Genomic DNA, 10,751 nt, shown 5'->3' with positions numbered 1-10,751 from the left:
CTGGAGAAGGCTGGAGAGGGCTGGAGGGGGCTGGAGGGGGCTGGAGAAGGCTGGAGAGGGCTGGAGAGGGCTGGAGAGGGCTGGAGAAGCCTGGAGAGGGCTGGAGAAGGTGGATACAGCAGTAGTTTTTATGAAGAGCAAAGAATCTATTTTGACAAATACAGAGGTCTTTTGTTTGTTTATTTGTTTTTTGTTTTTCTGGCTTGCGTGCTGGAAACGGAAATTAAAACATTTTGGTATTAGCACATGAAATAGACAGACATCAATAGAACAGAAAAGTCCAGAAATAGATCCAACTACGTACAGGAATTTTATTTATGATAATCTGGCATTATAAATCAGTGAAGAAAAAAGTGAATTTCTATGGGTTCAAGAGTATAGCTAAAGTTCTGTAGAATTCAGCCATAGATATCAGTGGCGTTAAGCATCGGTAAATTACTTTATCCAATTTAGTGAGCTCTATCCTCTTTCTGAAAGGGAGACCCATGTACCTTTAAGGCCATGGACTTGAATGGGAATCTGTAAAATCTGTATGAAATCCCTGTCAGTGATTGAGGTCGAACTTCACTCCAGAGCAAGGTTAAGAATTCTGAATGAAATGGGCAGATATTGGGAAATGCAAACATACTACAGCTCAGGACATGCCAGCCACGCAACGAAGGCCTTTCACTTGGGTGGGTTGTTAGTGCACAGCGTGTGTAATTGCTTCTGACCTGCTGAAAATCCAGCATGCTCATGATGATCCGTGGCAGATTTTTTCTGTAGGAAGAAAAACATCATCATCACCACAACCACGTAAAGACTACCTCTTAATGCCTTCCCAAACTGTGGTTTGATTTTGAGTTTGAAGGCTGAAAACAAAGTACAACCTTGTCCACGCACGGTGTGTATCCGTAGCATTTTAGTCAATGTCACTAGGACATGTTCAGTTGATGGTCAATTATGATTGACTTGTTATTTAGCAAAGCTGGCATGGATTCATTTGGCTGGTTTATAGGGCACCTCTCTTAGCCTTGCACAGACCTAGTGATTTAGAGAGGAGTGGAGAGTGAGAGAAGGCACCACATACTCATGTCAAAAAAACAAGTTCTCTGTCCCTTAAGCCTACCCAATTCTCATTTAAATTTTTTTTTTCATTTAAAGCATATCCATACTAATACATACCACCAAAGACTCAGCTGCCTTTTAGGAGGAAAATTGATTAGTGTCCCTTTTCCTGGAATACCCAATTCAATCTTATGAAGCTCTAGGAAGGATTTATTTGGAGTAAACAGATGAGAGCTGCTTGCACTTGCTTTTCAGTAGTTGGTATTGTGAGTAAAACAGAAGTCATCACCAGGATCAAAACCAGCACCATGCGACCACCTACGCCAGACAGACTATAGTGGGGGATCTATTATTACCACCACAGGGGCAAGCTTTTATTTTTGTAGAAAGGACCACTAATTGGAAAAGTTTCTAAGTACAATGAGAACATTCATTTTTTAAAAAGTCACAATATGGCTTATGCAGGAATAAATTTTAAATGTATGAGAGAGGGAGGAGGACTTGGAGCAGGAACGGGCATGTTTGACCTGAGCAATATTTGGCAGCTGTGTGACCTTGGACGTGTCATTTATGTTTTCTAAGCTTGTGTGCTTGTCTCTAAAATGCAGATGTCTGCTCCGCCTTTTTCATAAAGCTATTGTATCAAAGGAAGGTATTTTGAGGCAGCAGAGATATTCTATCAGGAGGGGGCGTAGGCCTGGCTCCAAGTCTTTACTTAATGGCTTTGAATGAATAGCTAAAAAAAGTCATCAAAATCATCTGGAAAGTTAATTTTTAAAACACGAGCTTTATTCCATGTTTACCAGTTCAGAGTGAAACTCAGGACACTAAAGACCCCCGAGTTCTTTTTTTTTTTTTTTTTTAACAGAGCCTCAAGCTGTCCCCCTGGGCAGAGTGCTGTGGCATTACAGCTCACAGCAACCTCCAACTCCTGGGCTCAAGCGAGTCTCCTGCCTCCGCCTCCCAAGTAGCTGGGACCACAGGCGCCCGCCACAACGCCCGGCTATTTTTTGGTTGCAGCCGTCATTGTTGTTTGGCGGGTCCAGGCTGGGGATTCGAACCCGCCACCTTAGGTGTACGTGGCTGGCGCCTTAGCCGGTTGAGCTATAGGCGCCAAGCCAAGACCCCCGAGTTCTACAGTGCACATTTGATACAGCAGATGCTGTGATGTGCCACCCAGATGTCTCTTCGGGGAGGGATTTGTCTTCTAGGCCCTGCGAGTGTGGGCAGAGGCTGTCTTCAGCTCCCTGGCCACCCCCTTCCTTTCTATCCTTAGTGGCTGTCCTCGAGGGCACAAACCTTAACTATTCCTTAATAGACACCCCAAACAGTAAATTCTGTCTCGAAGTCTGACTTCTGGACAAAGTTACCTGCTACATTTGGTAAATGTGAATCTGAAAGCCAGATTTAATTATTTCCTCCCTCATCCTAAAAATCTTCTTAAGTCTTCATTGCTTACAGAATCCTTTTCATGGGAGTTAAGACCCTTCATGCTTTAATACCAATCTTCCTTTTCTGCCTCATTTCTCCATAAGTGGTTCTTAATCCCCAGGCCAGCAAGACCAGACAGTTTCCTATTTAACTGAGCATTTTCAGGCTAGAAGCTTTTGCTTAAATGTTTCCCTGACATTAACTTACACTTCTCTTTCCTATTAAAATCCTATTGGTTTATGAAGATTCCTGTCAGGTGCTACCTGAGCCACGGGTCTTTGTCAATTCTCCAGTCTCCTCCGACCTTATTCCCTTGCTATAAGTTGTGGTTTCGGGGTGCCTAGTTCACCAAACTGAACTCACAAACAAAAACGATGTTTTCCAGATTTTCATTTTCCTGCATCAGTCAGCCTCGTGCCTTAGTCATGGCAGATACACAAAGCGTTCATCAGATTATTCAATGGTTATTCAATGGATTATTCAATATACATACTGAAGCAGTAATGTATTAAAATGTAAGTTTGTACTGCTGGAAAACCCCCAGACACTACTATATCACTGAAACCATTGCCCCCTTTTACTGCACAGATCAAAAAGCTTAAAGCTAAAGGACTTGTTTAAAATTGTATAATTAATAAGTAGTAAAATGGAACCAAAACTTGTTTGTATGGATATTTTATTGAACATATATATATATATATATATATTTTTTTTTTTTGAGACCAGGTCTCACTTTGTCTCTCTAGGTAGGGTACCATGGTGTCATAGCTCACACACCCTCAAACTCTTAGGTTCAGGTGATCCTCTAGCTTCAGCCTCCTGAGTAGCTGGCACTACAGGCGCCACCTCAACTCCTGGCTATTTTTAGAGATGGGGTCTCACTCTTGCTCAGGCTGATCTCCAACTCCTGAGCTCAAGCAATCCACAGGCCTCAGCCTCCCAGAGTGCTAGAATTACAGGATGAGCCATAGTGCCCAGCCTTATTAAATATATATTTTAATGTTCAATTTTAAAATTGGAAACATACATTTGAAACTACTCTGAATGATACCATAATGCGTGGCCTGATAGATGTGTCCAAATCCATGGAATGTACAATGCCAAGGGTAAACCCTAAAGTAAACTGTAGACTGTGGGTGATAATGATGGGTCCATGCAGGCTTATTAGCTGTAGTCAATGAAGCACTCTGGCAAGGGATGCTGATGAAAAGGGAGATTATGCATATGCGGGAGAAGGGGATATAAGGGAAATCTCCCTATGTTCTGCTCAATATTCCATGGACCTAAAACTATACTAAAAAATAAGTTGATGACAAAGTTGTCATGAGAAACTTTTAACATGGAGTTAAAGTCATATATGCAATTAAATTCCAGTAAGTTTTGTGTTAGGGGTGTGGTCAAGACCTGCTCTGTTCTACCATTGAGGACCAAAGGGAAAAGAATGAAGCAAAGCTACTCTCGGTCTAGTTTGCAACCACGTCATGTCTTCATAGATTAGTCTCCTGGCTACAAATGGTTTTACTGACACATGGACACATGTGCAATATGTAAATATTATGCCTTGGTTTTGGAGCTCCCAAAAGCAGAGCCTCAGGTAAAGATTCATGTTGGATAGTTTGTGTCAGATGTGTACCCAGGAAATAAGGGCAGAGGAACAAGGAAAGGAAGCAAGGGAAGGAAAATGGCCAGCCAAAGGAAAATTACACACTGTTTACGGCACTGGATAATTGGATGTCAGCCCCAGTGGGGAACTCTGGGACCCAGCGGAGAGCAAAGGCCTTCAAGTTAACCCACCTGAGGGAGTAAACTAACTGGGATATTTAAATATAGTCTCCTTTAGTTGTTAGTTCAATGCTTCTGAGTTAGGAGGTGCAGATTAATCTCCCAACACAACTTGCCTGCCCCACTCTTAAGGAAAAGTAATTCTTTTGCCAGATCTAAAAAAAAAAAATCACAGGTGCTTGTAGTTGGAAGTCAGATTTTTGGGTGCTGAGTTATGTAAGTTCAGTTTCATTAGATGGAATGCTGAGGAGTAACTTGAAAAAGAAAAAAATCTTTAAGCATAAAATAACACATATAAAACTTCATTTGCTTTGGCTTTTTCTTCCTGTAAAAGGATCTTGATTGCCTGATGGTTAACACTGAAAGAGTTAGTGCTCTGAAAACCTCCCATTGCAAATGTATCACCATTTGGATCTTAGTTGGAAATGGCATCTGATAAAACCATCTTTTATTATTGGTACACTATCTATTTTAAAAAAAGATATAATAGACTTTGAGTAATAGAGAACCCCCCCCAAATAATAATAAGAAGGCTATAAAAATAGAAATTTATTTTGCTTTCACTTTCAAAAGTCTGACAGGGTGTGAATCCAGGGCTAAAATGGTGCTCCATGGTGTAAGAGCCCCAAGCTTCTGCTCTCTGGCTGCCCCGTCAGGCACCGCTTCTGTTCTCAGAATCATCCTATGCTCACAATGGTGCTGGAGTTCCAGCCAAGCTGCGTTATCTTGACTGCAGAGAGGAAGTGGGGGTGGGGGTGTGGGGGGGGGGAAAGAAGAGACAAAGTGCACTTCTCAGAAGCTGCACACCCTACCTCTGCCTATATCCCATTGCTGAAAACTTAGTCACATGACCAGACCTCTCTGCAAGGGAGAGACAGAAAAAGGATTTTTATTCCAAGTGGCCACATGTCCAACTAAAATGGAAGCTTCACTACTGCAGAAGGAGTGGGGGAAAAGGTGGGAGACACCTGTCACTCTCTTCCGTATGAGTCCAAGAACATAAATCTCAAATTTAAAAAAATGCTGACAGAAACTTTTAGCTTGATAACAGGATGGGGGAGGAAGACTTGTTTTCTTTAGACTCCTGCTGAACTCAGACTTCGGTCAGAGTTGTGTATTAGTGTGGTGTGGTGTAAATGTCTGTGAATGTGTGTAAGTTGTTACAATCTTAAGAGGAGCTCTTTTTTTTGATACTAGCCTTGTTATAGAGTTGGTCATACAATTTTATCCCATGTGAACAAGAAAGTACATAAACGAGGATTACGAGCATGTAGGGAAACGTTTTCAAACATGAATTTGTTTTTTTAGGTCTCATTTCTGATTCAGCATGGTATTCCAATTATGCCATTTAGTTGACTCCTGAATCCGAGATACTTATCAAGTCATAATAATATAAGAATTTTTAAGTCTTATAATGACTGGAAGTATGAATGATCCTTCCCAAAATGGAATGAAAGAGTTTTGAAAGAGAATAAGAGGGACTTATTATTATTATAACATAGCTATGTACATTAATGCAATCATGGGGTGCAAGGTGCTGGTTTTATATGCCATTTGAAATATTTTCCTCAAACTGGTTAACATTACTAAGTGTAGAGTGTAAATGGCTTAACACAATCATGGAGGAGGGACATTTTCAAGGCAGGCTTTTCTACCACCATAAGAAACAAATCCAGGGAAAAACAGACCATTGGCATCGTTATTGCTCATAGATTCACAGACAGATTCCACGGTTAAAAATAAAACCATCGGTCTCTTGACAGGAAAGATGGGCAGACACCAAAAAATTTGTGATTCTCCTTGGATGATTGTGATGGATGATCAGAGACACAGCTTTTCATATTGATGGGCCTCATCTTTCTGGAGACTAGAAATGGAATCCATCTGGATGTTTGCTAAAAGACAGCAGATGGAGCTATACCACGTGACGCAGAGCAGTTCCATCATGATCCACCAATGGTGTTCTTTACAAGAATTATATTACTGGAGACCTGAAAGATAATTTTCCTCTCATGGTTAGCTCCAGATTTGTTATGGCTGTGTATTCTCCATTTTAGAAGGGAGTTTCTTAAATATTCTCTGTATTTTCCTTTTTTTTTTTTTTTAATTTGGAAATCAAGGCGAGACCAGCTAGCCTGACTTTGTGTCTGGAAACATTCTGAAGCAATTCATTAAAGACTCATTTGTAGGTACCCTGAAAATAAGTGTATGTTAAAGAGCAGCAACCATTTTTCTTAAGCAAACTGTGCAAAGCAAAGCAGATGGTGTGTCTCAGCTGTACGACGTTAGTTATTGTCCAGGAAAGGTAAAGATACTTGCCTTCACTTAACTGCAACTAGTTTCTTCCTCAAATCTGACTCCTCGTAGACCCCAAAGCTGTATTGACAGCAGTCTTGAGGCCGTAGTTAGTATTTTTTCCTATGTTATATCTCTTATTATCATCTGGTTTTGTCTTCACCGCCTTTAATGTTGGTTACATCACTCATCTGTCTTTTTTTACTTCCATTTTCATTGTATGTTTGATGGACTTGCCAAATAGGTCAGTTATCCACTATCATTTTTTTTGAGGTCTCTAAGTTAGTTCCCTCCAAGTTTTACAAAGGAATATTTTTTTATCCACTATCTTTCCCATTTCTCCCAAGATGCTCATTTCAACGTCAGGCCTCCACTCACTTCACAAAGACTTTCAAGTCTTTCTTTTGACACTTCTTTCCTGTGTTGTATGAAAAGGCCACATTGAATTTCACTTATTAATTCAAAAAACAAAAAATTTCAGTTCCAAGGACAGAGAAGCATAGGATAATTCCATTACAACAAGTCACTATTAGATGATCACAAATACACATAAAACCCAGAAATTGATTTTTTTAAAAAAAGAGCTTTACTTTTGTCATTGAATTTCACATCTGTCTCTTCAGGTCTCATCTCTGGTGGGTGTTAGGTGGATTCCTTCATCCACACTTTGTTTCTGGTCCCCTGCCCAGTTTTGTCCCTCGGGACCACCCACCACCAGGGTTTCATCTCTCCAACAATGTATGTTCCTTGTGATCCTCTATCCAGCCTATGGAGATGCGGAATCTTATCAGGTCATTCAGATACAGGGAAGCATCTGGAGATGGCTTCAAGTCCTCTGGTTCTCTCCCAGAAAAATGCCTCCAAATTCATTGTTCTCCTATTAATATAGACCAACTCTTAAAGCATACCTTAAGGACCATTTTGTGCTATGGAAAGAAAGGGAGAGAGGGAAAGCAAACCCCCTTGAGAATGCTTTAGAGATATATACAAGAATGACCATATCTATTACACCCTATACATCTGCAGGCATGTCATTTGCTATATTTACTCTTTCTAGCACTGGATAATCTGCTTTATTTTTACCCCATTACCACATTACTGAGGAACGTCAGAGAGGCAAGTATTTTTGACTCACTACATGTTTCTGTTCTGTAATCTCAGGGACATCAGGTTAGGCCACAATAGCAATCCTATTATACATGGAAACATACACATGATCTCCCGCCCCCACGCGTCTTTTTTGTTTCCCCAGAAGCAATGTTCCTTTCCCTTGCAAAAACATTTCTATTTCTTATGGTAATACACGTAACAATAGCAGGAATGCATCATTGTCTTATCTTCTCTTCCATTTTTTCAGCAGCTAACAGCAAACAAATGACAAGGAATAGAAGAGCAGTCCAAGAAAGAGGAAGGCCTTGGCATCTAAAGGAATGCCATGTGGATAATGAGCCTAACTTTAATAAAGTGACATAAATGCAAAAATTGCCATGATGAAAAGGGAAATCAAGTTAGCCCGGGACCCCTCAGAAGAGAGACTTAACTTCATACAGGATGTTTGGGAACTTTTCAGAGAGAGTGACTCTGAACCTAAGGATGGAGACGGGTAGACAGCAAGGGGTCAGGAGAGGGTAAGAGGGCAGGGAAGGATTTTTCTAAAAAGCAAACATCCCTTGGGTCAAGGCAGCAAGAAATTTAGAGGAATTGAATGTAAGAAGGGTAGACGGCTGCAAAGCTAAAATCAAAACAAAGTCAGGTTTCAGAGGAGACTGAAAATGGGGGGAGTAGGGGAAGACTAGATCACATGAAATCTTGCAGGCTGAGTTAAGTAGCATTGGCTGGAATGTAAGACAGATGGAGAACCAGAGGAAGGTTTTAAGCAGAGTGTAGGATGTGAAAAATTAGACTTTGAGAAGTTTGCTTGGAATTGGCGAGTGGAGAATGGACTGGGAGAGGATAAGAACAGATGCAGAGGAGCAGGCAGAAGCCTCGTGCAAGCATCTAGAAGGGGGGACAGGTAGCGTGGCCTACGTCATGCAAACGGAGATGGAGAGAAACAGATTTGAGAGATACTGGGAGAATAAATCAATAGAACTTGATGATTTGAATGGAAGATATAAGGAAGAGGGCATTGTCGAGGAAAATTTTAGGGCTTCTATTTCAGGAATTGAGTAGATGGTGGTTTAACAGGACGTTGTTTTCAGAGAAGATCTAGTACATGCTGGTCGATTTATTTTTCTTGACTTCTGGAAAGGATTTGGATTCATTCTCGGTGTTAGGTTCAGTTCCATTAGAGAAAACCCTGAGACAAAGATTTGAAAATAAAGCGTTGTTCTGGGAAAGTAAATCTGGAAAACAAGTAAGGAAGAGGAAAGGAGGAGAGAAATAAGAAAGAAAAGGGATCTACTACCTGTGGAGGAGCAGGTCACACTGTGGGTAGCTGGGCTCATCCTACTGGTGACCTCCAGGAGAGGAATATGCCTTGCTTTTCAGTTTTCTTACCTGGGAGTAGTGAATATGGAATATCTATATGCTAGTTTATATTCACTATTGGTTGAAGAACTCTCCTGGGAGTGCTGTAATCATTCGTGGTACTTAGGGCCCACCCCGTGTTCCAGCCAGTGACACCGTAGATGGCAGGAAAAGCCTCAGGCTTCACTGAAAAGGTAACGGTGAGGAAATGCGGGCACAGTGTGGACATGTCCGTTGTCTTCTAAGTCCTTCCTTTGATGCTTTTATTTTTAATTTAATTTTTATTTTCATGTCAGACGGGTAATGCGCCCACGTAGTAACAAGAGTTGTGGGCGGCACGTCTCACGCATGCTCATGAAAACCCAATCATCATGCTTATGCGAAAGGATCCGCCTCCCTTGAAATTTTTAATTTTACCATTTTCTCTAAGTTTACCCGATCCTGACACTTTGTCCTTTTCAATTCCTGCTCTGTATCTCAATTTTCTTTTATTGCTACACTTCAACAAATTCTTGAATCCACAAATTCTTTGGTCTCAAGTCAGTGTGGTACATTCTCTACCACTGCACATCCATAACCTCATATCTCTGTTACAGGAAGATAGTAATATATTAAGAAACCATCAGATGCAGGATTCTATGCCAGGTGTGAAGGAAAGCTAAGAAAATAGATGCATAGCCAGACAGACAAATTACTGGTCACAATGAAGTAACACTGTAAATAATATTAACTTAAAAAATGCTCAAACATATCAATATGTTTGATCTCACACTGGAAAGTGACAGCAAGTTGGGTGCCTTAGGGCCCTAAAACCAAAACTATTCCTCATTTGATTAGTGACTTCTATGATGGAGTAGAGAACACATTTTAAAACATTTGCTGATATTGCCACATCGGCAGCAACTGCCAGCACTTTGGAAAACTAAGATGGCCATATCCAGTATATCACTGAGCATAGACTGACTAGATGCTTCGTGAATATTTGGTAGTTGGAGGATTTAAAGCTGGAACAATCTTCGTAGACATTCTCCACACACCTATGCCAAAACTTTCTGCTCTCTTGGGACCCCATCTATACCCTCTTCTTTGAGGACAAAATTCAAAGACCTCTGATTTTGGCCTCTTGCGCTTTCTCCACAGGGGGGATTTCTGCATTAACCCAGGATTCTTTCTTGCTAAACCAGTCGTCTTCTTCTTCCATCAGCTGTCTTCTCTTATCCTTCTCTTTGTTAAGTTTTCCGCATCATTTGTCATCCTTCTGGCTGGAAACCTGCACAGGCAACTCCTAGATTAAAACTCATCTGCTCTTCATCACAATATTCCTCATAGCCTCTGAATGCTTTTCTGGAGCATACTAGCCTCCACTCACCTCCACTTCATGACAATCCATTTGTTTTCTAATCCCTCTGGCCTTAGAAAGAGCTGCATGGAAGAACTCTGGCTTCCAGCCTTTTAGATGAAGTTCTTGATGCTGGTCTGGCTGCAGTCACTGGTAGGAAGTGTGAGGAGGAAGTAGAATAGAGGAGGAAGTAGAATAGGCAGCACTTTGCAACGTCTCTTCTTACCCCAGTGTTTCTTGAAAATCCCCATTGCCGTTCTCCCACTGGTTTAGAGCCCTTCATCTTTAACTCTTTGTCTAATACATTTGGAGTTTCTCCCAAAGTTTTCTCCTGTCTTGGCCCCTTCCCTCCCCTCCCCTCCCTTCCCTTCCCTTCCCTCCCTTCCCT

The 10,751-nt window shown here is 41.2% G+C and overlaps 1 non-coding gene and 1 pseudogene across 1 annotated transcript; both read right to left on the bottom strand.

Annotated features, from left to right (window-relative positions):
• Positions 1-10,751, bottom strand: part of LOC111724685 — a 15,248-nt pseudogene that overhangs the window by 3,891 nt on the left and 606 nt on the right.
• Positions 9,315-9,413, bottom strand: LOC111724752. Its single transcript, XR_002772989.1, has one exon. It is a non-coding gene; the product is annotated as a small nucleolar RNA U13 (small nucleolar RNA).

Source organism: Otolemur garnettii, unplaced genomic scaffold (genome assembly GCF_000181295.1).
Source record: "Otolemur garnettii isolate 467f Iridium unplaced genomic scaffold, OtoGar3 scaffold00025, whole genome shotgun sequence".
NCBI lineage: Eukaryota > Metazoa > Chordata > Mammalia > Primates > Galagidae > Otolemur > Otolemur garnettii.
Note: the sequence above shows the minus strand (reverse complement) of the source record. Positions and strands in the feature narration are given on the sequence as shown.